Below are 19593 nucleotides of genomic sequence, written 5' to 3'. Positions count from 1 at the left end.
CAAAAAAAAAAAAAAAAAAGCTACAATGAGGTATCACCTCACACCAGTCGGAATGGCCATCATCAAAAAGTCTACAAACGATAAATGCTGGAGAGGGTGTGGAGAAAAGGGAACCCTCGTGTACTGTTGGTGGGAATGTAAATTGGTACAGGCACTATGGAGAGCAGTATGGACGTTCCTTAAAAAACTAAAAATAGAACTACCATATGATCTAGGAATCCCACTCCTGGAATGTATCTGGAGAAAACCATACTTCGAAAAGATACATGCACCCCAATTTTCATTGCAGCACTATTTACATTAGCCAAGACATGGAAGCAATCTAAATGTCCATCGACAGAGGAATGGATAAAGAAGATGTGATACATATATACAATGGGGTATTAGCCACAAAAAAGAATAAAATACTGCTATTTGCAGCAACATGGATGGACCTAGAGATTACAATACTAAGTGAGGTAAGTCAGAGAAAGACACATATCATATGGTATCACTTATATGTGGAATATAAAAATAAAATGATACAAATGAACTTATTTACAAAACAGAAACAGACTTCAAAAATAAGTGTCGGGGGAGGGATAAATTAGGAGTTTGGGATTAACATATACACACTACTATATATAAAATAATCAACAAGGACCTACTGTATAGCACAGGGAACTCTGTTCAATATTCTGTAATAACCTATATGGGAAAAGAATCTGAAAAAGAATGGGCATATGTATATGTATAACTGAATCACTTAGCTGTACACCTGAAACTAACACAACACTGTAAATCAACTACACTCCAATATAAAATAAAAGTTAAACAAAAAATTCAGCTATAAAATAAATTTCCTAAAGAAGATACCACATGTTGACACCTTCCCCAACATCTTTGTCATCTCAGGATGCTGTAACAAATACCAAAGACTGGATGGCTTAAACAACAGAAATTTATTTCTCACAGTTCTAGAGGCTGGAAGTCTAAGATCAGGGTGCCAGCCTGGTTGAGTTCTTGGTGAGGGCCCTCGTCCTGATTTATAGACAGTCACCATCTTGCTATATTCTCACATGGCAGAGAGAAAGCATCTCTTGTGTCTCTTCTTATAAGGGCACTAATCCCATTCATAGGGCTCTACTCTCATGACCTAATTACCTCCCAAAGGCTCCACCTTCTAATACCATCACATTGGGGATTAGGGCTTCAACATATAAGTTCTGGGGAGACAAACATTCAGTCCACAGCACCCACTAAGGCCAGATGAACCAGTCTTCCCCCCAACATTGGAACAAATTGTTATTTCTTTAGTTAAACACCATATCAGATTACTGACTGGTGGTTATGGAACACGTGACAAAAAGTATACACCTTTAAACATGTTCTCAGTGTGTATGAGAGGCACATGGGAACTGACCAACTGAAAAAGCATTCATGTCTCCTGTATCCCATCTCTCTAGGATGGAGGATCATGGAACAAGACAATGTTCAAAAATTCTCCACCCGAATTATTCTATTGCTTTTTTGGCTGATCATACATAGGTAAATCTATCTAAGATGATGAACACATCTCAACTCTGTAGAACTCAAAAAACAAAATGTATCTGAGCTATATCTGAACAGGTGGTTTTGGTCTCAGAGAGCCTCAGCTGACTGTGTCCTGCTCCTCAGGATACACATCTTGAGAGCTGGTGCTGTCAACAGAGCTTTCCTAAAGCATACCACTACCTCTGCCACACAGCTATCACAACCACAGGGGGCTGTTCCAACTAGGCTGACCCAGCCTTACAAAGCAAGATAGACAATAGAATCATGTCCTTCCACCAAACTGCACTTGCTACATGCACCAAAAATTGTAAGAAACACCTCAAGGCCCAAGCATTTCCAGTTCACTCGAGAACAAATTCAATACCCACCTCATGACTCTGTGCCTGGGTCCACCCCATAGGCACTTACACAAACACAGGCCAAAGCCAATTGTATGCATCACAGCAGAAGGACCGCATGTGAAGAGGCAGCCGGAGGAGGGAAGGTATTCAGGATGCTATCAAAACTCAGATTTTTAACTCACAGTGGAAGGACGGTCCCTACACAAATCAGACAACTGTTCTGCTGTTCCAGAGTAACCCAAAAGTAGGAAGAACAAGCTGGTCACATTTAAGATTCAGTCACTGTGCCAAAAGCATCCAATCTCTCAGGGAGAGACTTTCAGTCTCCCCACAGATTCTCAGGAGAAGCAGGTGCAGGCCCCCTGCTGAGGGTGTTCTGCCATCAGCATCACCAATGTGAACTGCTTGTGGCATTTTATGATCCAGGACCCTTCTCGGCTCGTTATAAGAATTATTTTCAATCACTAAGGCTCTTCACAGTATGAAAAACATTGCAGGAAGTCTTCTGAAATTAAGGTTGGAAAAGTCACTGCTTCTCTGTGGAAGTGCATGGAGAAAACACAGTGGATTTTACGTATATAAAGCTAACGAGGAATCAAAACCAGTCTGAGATGTGCCTGTTAACTACACTGCAAATTTCTGTCATGGAATAAAAAAGCATCCCTGATAGTGAAGGCAGTTAAGTTCACTTCCATCATTAAACAAGAGTTTTTGTAAAAAGTAATATTTACGGACAACAAAGGAGGTGTTGGGAATAAAACATTTGAGCATTTGGCTAGGGAGAATGCAACTATAATCTTCCAAGATGGACTTCCCTGGTGGTAAAGAATCCACCTGCCAATGCACGGGACACAGGTTTGATCCCTAGTCTGGGAAGATCACACATGCCTTGGAGCAACTAAGCCCGTGCGCCAGAACTACTGAGCTTGCGCTCTAGAGCCCACGCGCCACAACTACTGAAGCCCACGCGCCACAACTACTGAAGCCCACACGCCTAGAGCCCGTGCTCTGCAACAAGAGAAGCCACCACAATGAGAAGCCCGCACACCGCAGCGAAGAGTAGCCCCCACTCGCCACAACTAGAGAAACCCCATGTGCAGTAACAAAGACCCAAGCAGCCCAAAATTTTAAAAAATAAGATAAATTTATTTTTTAAAAAATCTTCCAAGAGGAAGAATTTTTCAGATACATACATTCACTTTGGGTGACTTCAGGGAAAGAAAGACTGAGATAAAGAGACCACTCCGTGGCAAGGTAGGTTCAGAAGTAGAGATTAAACATTTAGAAATTTTTATGGGAAATTCCCTGACAGTCCAGTGGTTAGGACTCAGAACTTGGTGCTTTCACTGCCAAGGGCACGGGTTCAATCCCTGGTCAGGGAACTAAGATCCCACAAGCTGCACGGTGCGGGGGGGGGGGGGGGGGGCCGGGGCGGGAGGGAGGGAGGGAAAAGAGAGAGAGAGAGAAAGAAAGAGAAAGTGAGAGAGACAGAGAAAGGGAGAAAGAAAGAGAGAAAGAGAAAAAGAAAGGAAGGAAGAAAAAAGGAGGGAAGGAGGGGGGACAGAGAGAGGGAGGGAGGGAGAAAGAGAGAGAAAGGAAGAAATTTTTATGGCAGATTGCCAGGAATTTTATGTCTGCTAAATCTAAGAATAAAGACCAGGACTTGTGTTTTTGACTGACTTTAGAATTTCATTTTTCTAACAAATTTTGCATTTTATAAAATGTCAGTGATTGATTAGAAATTTAAAAAACCTCATCCTTGGGACTTATCTGGCAGTCCAGTGGTTAAGACTCCACGCTCCCAATGTAGGGGACCTGTGCTCGATCCCCGGTTGGGGAACGAAGATCCCACATACCACACAGTGTGGCCAAAATACAAAACAATAAAACAAACAAACAGAAAACTCATCCTTCCATGAAGCTGGGGAAGGAATAACCTAGAGCAGTAATTCTCAATGGAGAAAACCTGACCACTTCGGGGGTGGTTTTAGAAAACTGTGGGTCCTTTGGGGTGGGGGAAGAGGGCCTCACGAACACTGGACAGGCAGAGACCAGATATGTCACACATCCTGATTTGTGCAGGACAGCCTCACACAGCAGAGGCACCCCAGCCCTGCACAGCTCTTCAAGGTCCTTGACATATATATACATTAAAAGCCCATTTTTTCTGAGCATATACCCTTAGTATTTATTGCTCAGTTTTAATATGTATTCTATCTTCCAAGACTGCAACCACCATGTAAATCAATACACAATTATATTTTGACCTGCTTATCACCACTATAGAAAACCACTTAACTGAGAGCAACACGGCGTTGAGTCACCCATGTCATACCTGTATATTATTAGCACCAGTACTGGTCTGCTGAGGATTATTCTATAATAATACAAGTACCGTACAAGTACTTGATCATTTCACTGTGCCTCAAGCTCTGGTCATGCCCAAGTGTTTATGTACTGAAAAATTATTTTGTATAAACGAATTCCCTTTTATTTCTTCTTTCTGGTATGTCTAGGACATTATATTGATTTTTAAATTTTAATTTTAAAAATTTAAATACATATATAATTATATTTTCTGTGAATTTCACTTCAGGACTGTAATTGGGACATTAGAAAATGTTTGTTAAAAAGAGGATGCAGGGGAATTCCCTCGTGTTCCAGTGGTTAAGCCTCGGGCTTTCACTGCCGTCGACCCAGTTTCAATCCCTGATCAGGGAACTAAGATCCCACAGGCCGTACGGTGCGGCCAAAAAAAATAAAATAAGCAATAAAACCAAGCAAGCTAACAACCAAAAAGAGGGTGCAGGTCTGAGAGTTGAAAATGCAAGTCTCTTTATTTAAATATCTCAGTGTTCATTATAGGTCAAACATAGTAAGAAATTATAGTATATCTAAATAAAAACATACTGATGAAGTTAGTGTTGCAAGTCATAAATAGACTTACAGGGGAAGTGAGAGGTCACGTTCTTATTTTTACATATGAGATGACAAAACTACTGCAGTTTAAAAAGGGGGCTTTAGGGTCAGGTTGCCAGGTCTGAATCCCACTCATCCAATGTTAGCTGTAAAACCTAGGCAAGTCTCTCCATTTCTCAGCTACCTCCCCTCCACCCCCTAAAGTCAGGATAGCACTATTTCCTTTCAATATCTAGGGTTGACTGGATGAATCAAATGAGACTCCTTCTGAAGAGTTTAGCATCCTGCCCTGCCCATGGTCAGGACTCCCCACGTGTATGCTATTAAGTTGATCTAAAACTTAAAGGCAGAGTAGTAAAGGAAAGAGGGGAATAAGAGCTAGGAATGTAACTGTGAGCCTAAAAATGAGTGAAAATGGACAAATCAAATATAGGACTTGTTAAAAAGAAAAAAGACTGAAGTATCAATTCACTACCATCAATCAATCCAACTAAGCTAATTAAACGATTTTAAGTCTTTTTACACATACTTGTACACAGAGGAAGTGTGACACAGAACAACATTAGACCAAGAAAGAATCTACCAAGATGAACACGGATCTCTATTTGGGTTATGGTCATGTTCTGAAAAGCATCATATGACTTCATCGGTTCAACTAATACTTAACAGAACACCTCCTTTTGTGTGTAAGAACCAACAACTGAGGAATCCTGAGAAGATGTCAGTACATGTATACTACACATCTAGGGAAGACCCCAGAAAATTACAGCCTTTCTCATCCCCACATGAGAGTAACTCTAAATAGTAAGACTGTATTTTTGGGTAAGACCAAGTAGGCCATTCAGCAATACAAAAATACAAAGGGGAAAAAATACCTCGAGTACTGAGGCAACCCTGCCTCTCTGGTTGCCGATACTAAAATTAGAAACAGGATTAAGAGTGCCCTGCCATTCCCAGTTGGTTTACTGTTCTAAACCCCCTCCTGGGGACTTCTCCCTCCCCCACGTTAACCCTGAATATTTTGTTCATTCATGTCAGAGGTGGGAAGCAATAGGAAAAGAGCAAAAAGTGAAGGCTTTTATACATTTACATGCGAAATTATCTCTCTTTTAGCCTTCCACACACATCTCCAGTACTGGATCACATGGACAGTTTGAATACAAGCTTCTTTTTGTAAATGATAGCTAAGTGCCTGCTCAGCCTTAATTCAACCAAGGGTTACCTATGAGAAGAGGAAAAAAAAAAAAAAAACCCTTAAAGCAAGTTACTTAATAGTTACTCTATTCTTAAGAAATAAATGATTCAATACCATTTATTTCTCAAGAGATAATTTAACCTCTTGAAATTTCAAAGTAACAAGAAAACTATAAACTGAGTGGGGATAGTCTACCCTGTTTCTCCCACGGAATGAGGATAAAATCTGGACAGAATGTATGACGCAGCTATTTGAAGACTCTGAAAAGTATATAAGGGACTTCCCTGGTGGCACAGTGGTTAAGAATCCGCCTGCCAATGCAGGGGACACGGGTTCCAGCCCTGGTCCAGAAAGACCCCACATGCCGTGGAGCAACTAAGCCCGTGCACAACTACTGAGCCTGCACTCTAGAGCCCGCGAGCCACAACTACTGAAGCCCACGCGCCTAGAGCCCGTGCTCCACAGCAAGAGAAGCCACTACACAATGGGAAGCCCGCACACCGCAACGAAGACCCAACGCAGCCAAAAATAAACTTAAAAATAAATAAATTTATGTTTTAAAAAAAAGAAAAGTAGATGATAGCAGGTGGAGCGGGGAATTTAAAGTACCACCAAACATGAGATGATTTATTCTGCCCTTCTTCCCTCTGGTATGCCCCAGCCTGGACTTGGGGCAGTTTAAAACTTGGAAATTGGGGCTTCCCTGGTGGCGCAGTGGTTGAGAGTCCGCCTGCCCATGCAGGGGACACGGGTTCGTGCCCCGGTCCAGGGCCCGTGAGCCATGGCCGCTGAGCCTGCGCATCCGGAGCCTGTGCTCTGCAATGGGAGAGGCCACAACAGTAAGAGGCCTGCGTACCGCAAACAAACAAACAAACGAACAAAAAAATAAACACTTGGAAATTGTTACTGAGCACAGACAGAACTGGAGGAGAAGTCCTGTAGCTCTGGCTTGAAGAGCAGGAAAGGGGTACCTAAAACTCTGATGAAGGGGAAGAACCATGGTTCCAATGGGGTGGGTTGAATCCTATTGCTTTTTTGCCCCTGTCTTCCTGCCACTTAGCCCCAGACATGACTGCAGCCATGAGAAGTGCACAACCAAGCAGGGTAACCAAGGCCCTATCTTTTCTGGCTGAAAAACCAGAAAGAGAAGCCCTTGAGAATCAAAGTACTAATCGGATCATGCAAAGGGAGGAGCTCAGGAAAGCAACTGCATGAAGCTGTTTAGGAAATCCTGGGTTTAGCTCCAATATGCACATGCTTGCATCATAAAACAAACAGCATACCCAAGACTTTGAGAGCAGAACCATGGGAGAGATCATCACCCAGGTCCCAACTGGCCACCCACTGAGTGCTACTACACACAGGAGACAGATCCAAAGAGTACTTCAAAGGCTTCAAAAATGAAGTGAAATTGGAACCATAATCCACAGAAGGCTGGCTGCAACTTGCAGCCTGAAGCCAATTGGGTCAAACTGTATTCTAAAATGAAATTATCAACATTCTCCATAGGGTTTGAACCAAGATCCAGAGTCTCATAATATTATATTCATAATGTTCAAGGTACAATCCAAAATTACTTATATAAAGAGCTAGGAAAATCTCAACTCATAGGGCATGAGGCAATCAACAAATGCAAATGCCAAGAATGACAAATATGTTGGAATTATCTGACAGACTTTGAAGAAACTATTATAAAAATGTTCCACAAAGGGTGAGCACTCTTGAAAGAACAGAAAGAAAATGTCCAAGAAACAGTAGGTATAAAAGAAATAAAAATTTAGAACCAAAACACAATAACCCTAAATAAACTCACTGGATGAACAAAATAGCAGACTGGAAACAACAAAGGAAATTGTCACTGCTCACGAGGACAGATCAATAGCAATTATTCAATCTGAACAACTGAGAGAAAAAATGCACAGAGGCTCAAAGCCCTGTGGGAAAATACCAAAAGCCTAATTTACGTTATATCGGTATCTCACAAAGACAGGAAAAAAGAAAAATATTTGCTGAACGTATCTTTGAATAAAAGGTTACTGAAGTGCTCACTTCGGCAGCACATATACTAAAAATTGGAACAATACAGACAAGATTAGCACGGCCCCTGCTCAAGAATGACACACAAATCCGTGAAGCGTTCCATATTTCCTAAAGACCTAAATGTAAGGCCAGACACTATCAAACTCTTAGAGGAAAACATAGGCAGAACACTCTATGACATAAATCACAGCAAGATCCTTTCTGGCCCACCTCCTAGAGAAATGGAAATAAAAACAAAAATAAACAAATGCGACCTAATGAAACTTAAAAGCTTTTGCATAGCAAAGGAAACCATAAACAAGATGAAAAGACAACCCTCAGAATGGGAGAAAATATTTGCAAACAAAGCAACTGACAAAGGATTAATCTCCAAACTTTACATGCAGCTCATGCAGCTCAGTATCAAAACAACAAACAACCCAATCCAAAAATGGGCAGAAGACCTAAACAGACATTTCTCCAAAGAAGTTATACAGATTGCCAACAAACACATGAAAGGATGCTCAACATCACTGATCATTAGAGAAATGCAAATCAAAACTACAATGAGCTATCACCTCACAATGGTCAGAATGGCCATCATCAAAAATTGTACGAACAGTAAATGCTGGAGAGGGTGTGGAGAAAAGGGAACCCTCCTGCACTGTTGGTAGGAATGTAAATTGATACAGCCACTATGGAGAACAGTATGGAGGTTCCTTAAAAAACTAAATATAAAACGACCATATAACCCAGCAATCCCACTATTGGGCATATACCCTGAGAAAACCATAATTCACAAAAATAGTCATGTACCACAATGTTCATTGCAGCACTATGTACAATAGCCAGGACACGGAAGCTACCTAAGTGTCCATCATCAGATGAATGGATAAAGAAGATGTGGCACATATATACAATGGAATATTGTTCAGCCATAAAAAGAAATAAAATTGAGTTATTTGAAGTGAGGTGGATGGACCCAGAGTCTGTCATACAGAGTGAAGTAAGTCAGAAAGAGAAAGACAAATACCGTATGCTAACACATATATATGGAGCCTAAAAAAAAAAAGGCTCTCATGAGCCTAGGGGCAGGACAGGTGTAAAGATGCAGACGTAGAGAATGGACTTGAGGACACGGGGAGGGGGAAGGGTAAGCTGGGACAAAGTGAGAGAGTGGCATGGACTTATATATACTACCAAATGTAAAACAGATAGCTAGTGGGAAGCAGCTGCATAGCACAGGGAGATCAGCTCAGTGCTTTGTGACCACCTAGAGGGGTGGGATAGGGAGGGTGGGAGGCAGATGCAAGAGGGAGGGGATATGGGGATATATGTATGCATATAGCTGATTCACTTTGTTATACAGCAGAAACTAACACAACATTGTAAAGCAATTATACATCAATAAAGATGTTAAAAAATATATATGGTTACTGAAGATTCTCCAAATTTGTCAAAAGATATAAACCTATAGATTGAAGAAGTTCAATGAACCCCTGTGAGATAATAGAAAATACATATATTGGTCTCCCAGCTGCAACCCCTCCTCTTCCTGGCACAGAACTCCTAAAATTCTTGTAATTTCCTAAGTGATAAGAGCACTAGGTGTATCTCCCGTTCTACTGAGGAAACTCTAGGTACATTCTTGGATGGCTCCTGGCTGGGAGCTGGTCACCAGAAAGATCAAGTCATGATCAGAAGCCTGGAATTTTCAGCGTCATGCCCTGTCCTCCAGAGAGGGGAGAGGCGCTGGAAATGGAGTTAATAATTGATCATGCCTACAAGAAGAAGCCTCCATAAAATCCCAAGAGTAGCAGGTTCACAGAGCTTAAAGGTGAGTGAACACATCCACATAGGGAGGGTGATGTACCCCAACTTCACAGGGACAGAAGCTCCTGCACTCAGGACTCTCCCAGACCTCGCCTTATATATATTTCATCCGACTGATTATCTGTATTTTTTATTATATCCTTTAATAAACTGGTAAATGTAAGTAAATGTTGCCCTCAGTTTTGTAAGCCACTCTAGCAAATCAGTCAAACCCAAGGAGCGAGGTCTTTGGAACCTTCTATCTATAGCTGGTTGGTCAGAAGCACAGGTGATGATAACCCAGGCTTGTGACTGACACGTGCAAGGCGAGGGCAGGATGTCGTCTTCTGGGACTACTGAGACTACAGGCCCTTAACCTGTGGGACCTAACATTATCTCCAGGTAGAAAGTGTTAAAAATTCAGTTAAAACTGTAGGACGCCCAGCTGGTGTTGCAGAGAATTGCTTGTTGAAGGGAAACATCGCCACACATTGGGTGACCAGAGTGACAGAAGTGAAGTGTTCTGAGTAATAAAGGAGACACACAGGAAGAAAAAACACATAATAGGAAAGAACTGGGTTTCTCCCGACACAGGAGGAAAACTGGGTTCTTTCCCTTTACAACCTCAAACAAGATAAACCCAAAGAAATCTATCTCCAGACATATCATAAACTAACTGTTGAAAATCAAAGACAAAGAAAAACCTTGAAAGCAGCCAGAGAAAAATAACACATTACTTACCGGAAAGTGGTTCTCAACTGGGGATGTTGTCCCCAAGAGGATATTTGACAATGTCTGTTGACATTGTTGATAATCACAACTTGGGCAGGCAGGGAGCTGCTGGTATCTAGTAGGTAGAGACTAGAAAAAACTTAAAAGAAACACTCTACCCAACATGAAACATTTCCCAAGATATACTGTATCTGTCTAAAACAAAGATAAAAAACAGGTATCAACAGATTTTAAGGAAATATAAACATATAAGGTATGTTTACCAACCATAATGGAATTAAACTAGAAGTTAATAACAAAAAGATAACTGGAAAATCTCCAATCATTTGGAAATTTAAACTACATAGTCCAAAAAAAAAAAAAAAAATCCACAGGTCAAAGAGGAAGTCTCAAGGGAAATTAGAAAATATTTGGAACTGAACAAAAATGTTAAAAATACACCAAGATTTATGGGATTAAGTGCTTTAAAGGGAAATTCATAGCATCATATGTTTACATTAGAAAAAAAAAAGGTCTCCAATTAATAACCCAAGCTTCCAACTTAAAAAACTAGCAAAAGGAAGCACAAAATAAACCCAAAACAAGCAGAATAAATGAAATACTGAAGAGCAAAATCAATGAAAAGAAAGAAAGAAGGTAAAGATCAATGAAACCCAATGCTGTTTCTTTGGAGGAACATAAATAAATTAATTAAACCTCTGGCCAGACTGACAAAGATGATGAGAGAGAGAGAGGGAAACAGAGGGGGGGCGGGGGGGGCAAGAGATCACAAACTACCAATATCAGGAACAAAGGAGATAACACTATAGACCCCAAGTCAATTAAAGCATAATGAGGGAATACTGCAAAACTTGATGCACCTCTATTCAACAACTTGGATGAAATGAACCAATTTTTCAGAAACTACAAATCATCAAAACTACGCAAGATAAAACAGCCAAAAAAGCCCTGTAACTATTTTCAAAGACTGAATTTGAGCTAAAAAAAAAATTTAAAGTCTTCTGAGGAAGAAATCTCTATGCTCAGGTGGTTTCACTGGCAAATGCTATCAAACGTTTAAAGAAATAACAGCAACTCAGCACAACCTCTTCCAGAACACATAGCAAGCACTTTACAAGACAGTTTGAGGGTTTATTACCCTGATAACAAAGTCAAAGACAACACAAAAAAATAAAACTACAAACAAATATTCCTCATCAAGAGAAATGCAGTAAGCTGTCAACCAAAAAGTGAGCAAATTGAATCAAGGAATATGTTCAAAGAATAAACGCCACAACCAAGTGGAATTTATCACAGGAATGTAAGATTGGTTCAATATTTGAAGAACAATGTAATCCATCGTAGTAACAGCCTAAAACAAATGTATGCTCATATCAATTTTCGCAGAAAAAGCATTTGACACAAACCAACATTCACTCATTGTAAAGACGGTCAGCAAACTAGGAATATAAATAATATCCTCAACCACATAAAGGGCATCTACAAAAACCCTACAGCTAACATTTTACTTAAAGGTCAAAGACTGGATGTTTTCTCACAAAGCGTAAGAAAAAGGCAAGGATGCCTACTCTCATTCGGGCAGTGTAACAAGGCAAGAAAAGGAAACAAAAGGCATATAGATTGGAAAAGAAGTGAAACTATGCCAACTTGCAATGACATGATTGTCTAAGTAGAAAATTTCACACAATCTATTAAGAAAACAAACTTTTAGGGAAATTCCCTGGCGGTCCAGGGGTTAGGACTCAGAGCTTTTTCACTTCCAGGGCCCGGGTTCAATCCCTGCTCAGGGAACTAAAGTCCCAAGCCTTGCAGGGCAGCCAACAAAATATAACATTTTTTTTTAAACTTTTAGAACTAATTAGTTTAGCATCAATGTAAATATACTTAACACTGCTGAACAATATGCTTTAAAATGGTTAGTATGGTGAATTTTATGTGCACTTTACAGTTTAAAATAAAAAATCATTTATAACAGCAGGCCCCCCAATTTAAATACATAGGTACGAATCTCACAAAACACATGTAGGACTTGTTGACTTCCAGCAGAATTTTTAATTTTTTTTTTTTTTTTTTCTTTGCGGTACGCGGGCCTCTCACTGTTGTGGCCTCTCCCATTGCGGAGCACAGACTCCAGACGCGCAGGCTCAGAGGCCACGGCTCACGGGCCCAGCCGCTCCGCCGCATGTGGGATCTTCCCAGACCGGGGCATGAACCCGTGCCCCCTGCATCGGCAGGCGGACTCTCAACCACTGCGCCACCAGGGAAGCCCCCAGCAGAATTTTTAGAACCAAAAACTGGTTCTAAAATATATATGGAAAGGCAAAGTAACTAGAATAGCTATAACAATTTGAAAAAGAATAAGGTTAGAAGAATAACACTACCCAATTTTAAGACTTACTATTTAAAGCCACAGCTGCCAAGAAAGTATAGTATTGACAAAGGGATAGACATATAAATCAATGGAGCAGAATAGAATCCAGAAATATTCACACAAACATGGCCAAATGATTTGTGACAAAAATGCAAAGGCAATTCAGTGGAGAAAGGAGTCTTTTCAACACACTGTGTTGGATTAACTAGACATCGATATGCAAAAAATATGTGTCTGCCTAAGCCTCACACATTATACAAAAATTAATACAAAATGCATCATAGCTGTAAATGTAAAACATAAGGCTAGGGACTTCCCTGGTGGCGCAGTGGTTAAGAACCTCCTGCCAATGCAGGGACATGGGTTCGAGCCCTGGTCCGGGAAGATTCCACATGCCATGGAGCAACTAAGCCGGTGCGCCACGACTGCTGAGCCCACGTGCCGCAACTACTTACTGAAGCCCGTGCGCCTAGAGCCCGTGCTCTGCAACAAGAGAAGCTACCACAATGAGAAGCCTGCACACCGCAATGAAGAGTAGCCCCTTCTGGCTGCACCCAGGGAAAGCCCGTGTGCAGCAACGATGACCCAACGCAGCCAAAAATAAATAAATAAATTTAGATTAAAAAAAAAAAAACATAAGGCTATAAAACTTCACAACAGGAGAAAACTTTCATAGGCTAGATTTAAGTACAGAGTTTTTAGACAACACACCGTACTACACAAAAAGGGGGGATTGTCGAAATGAATAAATTGGACTTCATTAAAGTTTAAAACTTTTGTTCTGATAAAGAAAATGATAAGGGAATGGGAAGAATTACTGATCAGGAGAAAATATCTGCAAATCACATAGTTGACTAAAGACAGATGAAGAACATCCATGACAGATGAAGAACTCTCAAAACCCAATTAAGTAGCAAAAGAGGTAACCAGACATTTCAAAGAGGATATGCAGAAGATAATTAGTACATGAAAACACGCTCAACAGGTGGCGCAGTGGTTGAGAGTCCAGCTGCCGATGCAGGGGACACGGGTCCGTGCCCCGCTCTGGAAAGATCCTACATGCCGCGGAGCGGCTGGGCCCGTGAGCCATGGCCGCTAAGCGTGCGCGTCAGGAGCCTGTACTCCGCAACAGGAGAGGCCACAACAGTGAGAGGCCTGTGTGCCGCAAAAAAAAAAAAAAAAAAAAAAAAAAATGCTCAACATAATTAGCCATTACAGAAATGTAAATAAAACCAAAATGAGATACCGCTACACATCTATTAGAGTAGCTAAAATAAAAAACATCAACAATACCAAGTGCTGGTGATGATGCTGACCATCTGGATCACTCAAAAATTACTGGTGGGATAGATACACTACCAAACGTAAGGTAGATAGCTAGTGGGAAGCAGCCGCATGGCACAGGGAGATAGCTCGGTGCTTTGTGACCGCCTAGAGGGGTGGGATAGGGAGGGTGGGAGGGAGGGAGATGCAAGAGGGAAGAGATATGGGAACATATGTATATTTATAACTGATTCACTTTGTTGTAAAGCAGAAACTAACACACCATTGTAAAGCAATTATACTCCAATAAGGATGTTAAAAAAAAATTACTGGTGGGAATGTAAAAATGGTACAGCCACTTTGGAGATGAGTTTGTCAGTTTCTTATTAAGTTAAACCTATTTATCATATGACACACACCAACTCTTTATTTGTTGGTGGGGGCAGCAAATAAAACACCCCCAAGGTTACCACGGGGGTGTTTTTTTTTGGTGCAATAGGATTATCCTATATCCTGACTGCGATGGCAGAACACAAATATATACATGTTAAAACTCAAAGAAATTTCTACCCCCCAAAAAGGCCATTTTCAAGCATATTTAATTCCATACTTTTTTTATAATAAGCTAGTTGGCAGGATGACATCAAGAACATGATAGACACCATTGTAAAGCAATTATACTCCAATAAAGATGTTAAAAAAAAAAAAAGAACATGATAGAGTCATAAAGAAAAACAACAAGACTAACATCTTCCTCACCCTGTAACCCAAGTCTCTATAACATACTGTCCTGTCTGAATCCTGAAGACTCCCTTTTTCTAGGATGAACAAACCAGGGGCCCCCAGTTTATCTGAATGGCATGCCACTTTCAATGGATTTCAATATTCAATTATTTTGAAGGACGTTAAGAGAGATTTCCTATCTAGTAGTTTACCTGTATCTGACAGTATCGTAAGCTTTCCTGACCATCAATCTTTTTTTTTTTTTTTTTAATAACTTTATTTATCTTTGACTGCTTTGGGTCCTCGTTGCTGCACGCGGCTTTCTCTAGTTGCGGCGAGACGGGGCTACTCTTCACTGTGGTGCACACGCGTCACATTGTGGTGGCTTCTCTTGTTGCAGAGCGTGGGTTCTAGGCGTGTGGGCTCAGTAGTTGTGGCTCGCAGGTTCTAGAGCTCAGGCTCAGTAGTTGTGGCACACAGGCTTAGCTGCTCCACGGCATGTGGGATTTTCCCCAACCAGGGCTCAAACCCCTGTCCCCTGCATTGGCAGGCGGATTCTTAACCACTGCACCACCAGGGAAGTCCCTGACCATCAATCTTAAAGCTTCTTCTTTAAAATCAGGCTTATTTCCCTCCATTTTCTTCTTGGACTCAGTAACTTATCCCTATTTTGGTTATCAAATGAGCCCTATATTCATCCTTAAAATACACTCAATCTAGTTTCCAATGAAAGTATTTAAGTTAAATCCCCTTAAAGAGAAGGAAAAGGGTCTCAATGATGAAAACAGAGCTCCTGTGAAAAAGGTAAAAAAATAAAAGTTACCTACAAACCTATCACACCACTGTTAGTGTTTTGACTTTTGCCCTTCTGGGTTGTCCTTTTATGTGTGTTCTTAAATGGTTTATATGAGTAAATTAAACATTCTTAATTTTTTCAGTATTTTGAAATAGTTGACTCATTTTCTCCTTAAACTGAAGCTTTCACTATTGTTTTTGTTTGTTCGTTTGTTTTTTGTTTATTTATTTTTTGGCCATGCCATGCGGCTTGTGGGATCTTAATTCCCTGACCAGGGATTGAACCCAGAACACCGCAGTTAAAGTGCCGAATCCTAACCACTGGACCGCCAGGGAATTCCTTTCACTATTGTTTAAAGAAGAAACCCTCACTGTGGGGGGGTGGAAGAGAGACACAAATGTCCCATTAAATTATAGGTTAACTCTCACACCTCATTTTGATATCCACTGAGTTTGATCCACTATTGTACACATCACAGCGTTAATAGAACAAAACTCATATTTGATTCAGTTCAACTGCTCTCTAATAGGCGTCACAAGTAGTAAAAACTTCAGTGTGGGACTCGGAGTTTTGTTTTGTTTAAATGTACTTCTGTGCTTTCAAAAACAGGAAGAAAAAAAAAGTTGAGGGAGAGAGAAAAGGGAAGCATGTAGGAGGGCAAGAAGCACCATGCCGTTTCCCCCACACTTTGCCCTATGCATCTCTTCCATTTGGCTATCCCTGACTGGGATCCTTCATAATAAACTGGTAACCATACCAAAAGGTAGGAGAAAGAAGTGGAGAAAGGGGAGGGAGAGCCCAAAGTACTGTGTAGGACACAAGGGTGATTTTTAACCTTATTCCTAAATCATCTTTGATCCCACCAGAGTTTTTTGTTTGTTTTTAGTTTTGGGGTGGTTTTTTTTTTCTTGGCCTCCTTTTTCAACTCGTGCTACTTGGTAGTCTACTTGGTTTATGAACGCCTTCTTCTAAATCACCTGAATGCCCTTCTAGAATAAAGTGTATGATTACAATTCGACTTGTTATTCTACCACTCATTCTTCGAAAAGTTTTATGCCAAGTGATGCCAGGCACTGAGGATAAGACAGTCTCCTGTGGCATAAGAAATACATATCTGGTCTTTGTCCCTGGTTCCCGACACAGAGCTCCTAAATGCCATAGTTTCCTGAATGATAGGAGTGACAGGAGTGTCTTTTATTCTGACGAGGCAACTCTCAGTAGGCCCCTAGATAGCTTCAGGATGAAGGTCTGGTCGTCAGAAAGACTAAGGCATGACTGGAGGTTTGGAACTTACATCCTCACTTCTCCACTTCTGGGAAGAAGAGAGGGGCTGGAGACTGAGTTAATCACTAATGGTCAGTGATTTAACCAATCATACATATGTACGGAAGTCTCCATAGAAACCTAAAAAGACTGGGTTCGGAGAGCTTCTGGGCGGGTGAATATACGGCAATGTGGGGAGAATGGGAAACGGAGAGGGCATGGAAGCTCCACGCCCCTTTCCCATACCTTACCCTATGCATCTCTTCCACTTGGCTGTTCCTGAGTTGTACCCTTTATAGTAAATTATAGTAGTAGTAAGTAAGGCACTTTTTCTGAGTTCTGTGAGCCATTCTAGTGAATTACCAAGGAGAGTGGGGGCATTGTGGGACCCTCCATCCAGATTTATAGTCAGCCAGGCAAAAAGGTGAGGAGACTTGGCATCCCACTGCACCTGGCACCTGAAATGAGGGCAGTCCTGCGAGACGGAACCCTTAACCTGTGGCGTCTGACACTAAATCCGATAGTTAGCATCAGAATTGAATTGAATTGTAGGACACCTAGTTGTTGTTGGAGGGTCAGAGAAGTGGTATTGGAGAAGACACCATGTATCCGATACCAGAAATGCTGTCAATGAAAATGACAAAGGTCCTCTCTCTCGATGTTCTCAATCAAGCCGACAAGGCTCTTACTTCACACTTAGGTTACCATTTTGCACAGAAAAGAACAAGGGTAAGTATTTTTAAGGCTCTTGAGAGTTTAAAACAAAGATCTATTGGATCATGTACAGAAAAAAGATTTAAAGTTTAAAAATGTTTAAAGTTTTTTAAAAGTCACTTTGGCTGTTTGGCCATGGAGCATTGAAGTCTGGATAACTATCACACTATCTCCCACCCACTAGTAGTTAACTTCTTTTCCTCTCAGTCTTTATTCATGGGATCGCACTTATTCCTAGTCACCAATCTAAACAGAAACAGATTGGTGCTTTGTGACTATCTAGATGGGTGGCATGGGGTGGGAGGGAGGTCCAAGAAGGAGGGGATATAGGTATACATACAGCTGATTCACTTCATTGTACAGCAGAAACTAACACAACATTGTAAAACAATTTTACTCCAATTAAAAAAAAAGAAAGAGAGAGAAAAAGAGACACAGGGATGTGTGCACACAGAGGATAGGCCATGTGAGGACACAGTGAGAAGGCAGTCACCTGAAAGCCAGAGAAAGGCAAGAATCCAATCCTGTTGACACCTTGATCTTGGACTTCCAGACTCCAGAACTGTGAGAGAATAAGCTTCTCTTGTTTAAGTCAAAAAAAAAAAAAAAAAAAGCCAGAAACAGAGATTTACCAATTATTTCTTCTTTAATCTCCCATGACTTCAAGTGAATACTGCTGAAACCAAAAACCTCTTTTTTTAATGACCTTTCCTATTTACAACCATAAGTAATCTGTTTGTGGTTGTGGACAGTTTAATGTAATTCAGACAGAAAGGACCAATTGTTTTCATTTGAAGAGTTACAGGACTCGTTTGCAGATTATGAAATTGAAAGAGCAATTTCACAACTTGGCACTAACACAGAATCTTAAAATTAGTGCTCAGGCACCTCTAAAGATGATTTTAAAGCTTGAGAACACACAACAGTAGCCCTCCATGGCCACCCCTCCATAGGCTGGTTGTGCCTATAGGCTGTTTTTCCCATTTACAGCTGGTGAGATGCTTTAATTGGTTGATGTACGACTGACTCCTCTACAGGGTGGTGGCCATGGGTACAGGAAAGCACACCAAAGGCAGCATGGGGTGGGGGTGGGGGGACCTTAAGGACACCGGGTGTCCTGTGGCCAGAGAGCAAAAGGGAGGAAAGTGAAGGATAACCTCAAGGCTAAGCCCACATGACCTAAGTCATATTAAATTTCACAGAGAAAGCAAAGCGATGATTCGAGAGGCAAAAAAATTGGTTTTAGACACCTTAAGTTCAATGGGTATTCAAGTGAATGTTTGCTTCCAAGTAGAAAACAAAAACAGTAGGAACAAATGGAACTTCTAAGAGAGGAAAAACAAAGGGTGCACAGATTTGTTCACATTTAAGAATGGAGAAGCACATGTTGGGGAATAATACACAAGAGTAACCATGACTAAAACCTGCAGGGAAAGGAACTAAGGGCATAAATGCTGCAAAGAAAATGAACAACCGGGACTTCCCTGGTGGTCCAGACTCTGTGCTCCCAGTGCAGGGGGCCCAGGTCCAATCCCTGGTCAGGGAACTAGATCCCGCATGCCGCAACTAAAAGATCCCGTACACAGCAACGAATATCCCGCACGCCACAACTAAGATGTGGCGCAGCCAATTAATTAACTGATTAATTAATATTTTTAAAAAAGAAAGAAAATGAACAACCAGGGAAATAGCAACACACGTGGTCCCAGGAGGAGCACGATCACACTGTGATCTCTAAATACCATTTCCCAAGAAAGCAGGCTTTTTGAAGAAAGGGCCGATTCCACCCCTTGAAACAGGAAATGTACATGACAAACCTGGAATTTCTTAAACCAACCATCAGGGAAGCTATCAACTATTGAGGAAGCACCAAAAGCACAGGCCTCTCAGGAGAGGATAATTTCCGTATCAA

General features: G+C 41.1%; 1 protein-coding gene and 1 non-coding gene across 3 annotated transcripts in view; one reads left to right on the top strand and one right to left on the bottom strand.

Moving 5' to 3' along the window:
• The window catches only part of IGF2BP3 (insulin like growth factor 2 mRNA binding protein 3), a 137912-nt gene that overhangs the window by 69011 nt on the left and 49308 nt on the right, over positions 1-19593 (bottom strand). The window lies entirely within an intron of this gene.
• Positions 8030-8137, top strand: LOC136128670 (U6 spliceosomal RNA). The gene has a single exon (XR_010656255.1). It is a non-coding gene; the product is annotated as a U6 spliceosomal RNA (small nuclear RNA).

Source organism: Phocoena phocoena, chromosome 9 (genome assembly GCF_963924675.1).
Source record: "Phocoena phocoena chromosome 9, mPhoPho1.1, whole genome shotgun sequence".
Classification (NCBI taxonomy): domain Eukaryota; kingdom Metazoa; phylum Chordata; class Mammalia; order Artiodactyla; family Phocoenidae; genus Phocoena; species Phocoena phocoena.
Note: the sequence above shows the minus strand (reverse complement) of the source record. Positions and strands in the feature narration are given on the sequence as shown.